The sequence below is a fragment of the Callorhinchus milii genome, unplaced genomic scaffold (assembly GCF_018977255.1).
Source record: "Callorhinchus milii isolate IMCB2004 unplaced genomic scaffold, IMCB_Cmil_1.0 Scaffold175, whole genome shotgun sequence".
Classification (NCBI taxonomy): domain Eukaryota; kingdom Metazoa; phylum Chordata; class Chondrichthyes; order Chimaeriformes; family Callorhinchidae; genus Callorhinchus; species Callorhinchus milii.
The window spans coordinates 76,284-77,219 of NW_024704916.1; positions in this window are offsets into that span (position 1 = coordinate 76,284).

Genomic DNA, 936 nt, shown 5'->3' on the forward strand with positions numbered 1-936 from the left:
CTGTATAATTCTATGATGATGCTATGTGTGTGCCTCTGGTGTGTGCCTGTTTGTGTATGTCTGTGTGCCTGTTTGTGTTTGTACCAATGTTTTTGTGTCTCTCTGTGTGTCTACACTGATATAAACAGTGAGCACCTCCATATAGTCTAATATTAACTGTGTGCGTGTGTTTGTTTTTGTGTGTATTTCTGTGTCTGTGTATGTATGTGCATTTGTGTGTGTATGTGAATTTATTTGTTTCTATGTGTCTATATGTCTGTATGTGTGTGTTTGTGTGTGTGTGTCCATATATTGACAGTGACAACCTCTATCTCGTCTGATATTAACAATGAACCTCCACATAGTTTGATATTAATAGTGAGCTCCTCTATATAGTCTGCTAAGTGTATGTTTGTTTATCTGTGTATGTGTGTGTATCAGTATGTATGTGCATGTATGTGCTTCAATGTCTTCACCCCTGCGGATCTGAACTCCCCCCAACCATTGAACCAGCACTCTCACTCACATTCACTGAACCAGTGTGCAATCAAGGACTCCTGTTCGCCCCCAGCTGTCCTTCCACCCCCACATCCAGTCCCTGACCAGGACCGCCTTCCTCCATCACATTGCCCGTCTCCGAGCGTTGCTTACCCGAAATGCAGCAGAAACTCTCATTTGTCACCTCCCGCCTGAATTACTCAAATCACTCCTCGCTCGTCCCTCCAGCTCCACCATTCACAAGATCAGCTCATTCAGACTCTGCCGCCAGCATAACTAAACTCTGTACCCAAACCTCACCAGTTCTGGCCCAGGTTCTACTGGCTCCCCATCACTGATCAGATCGACTTCAAAATCCTCACTCTCATGTTCAAACCACTTCGCACTCTGGCGCCTCCCTACCTCTCCGACCTCCCCAATCCCCAATCCACCATTCAGCGTCTCCGCTCAAGTGGCAAT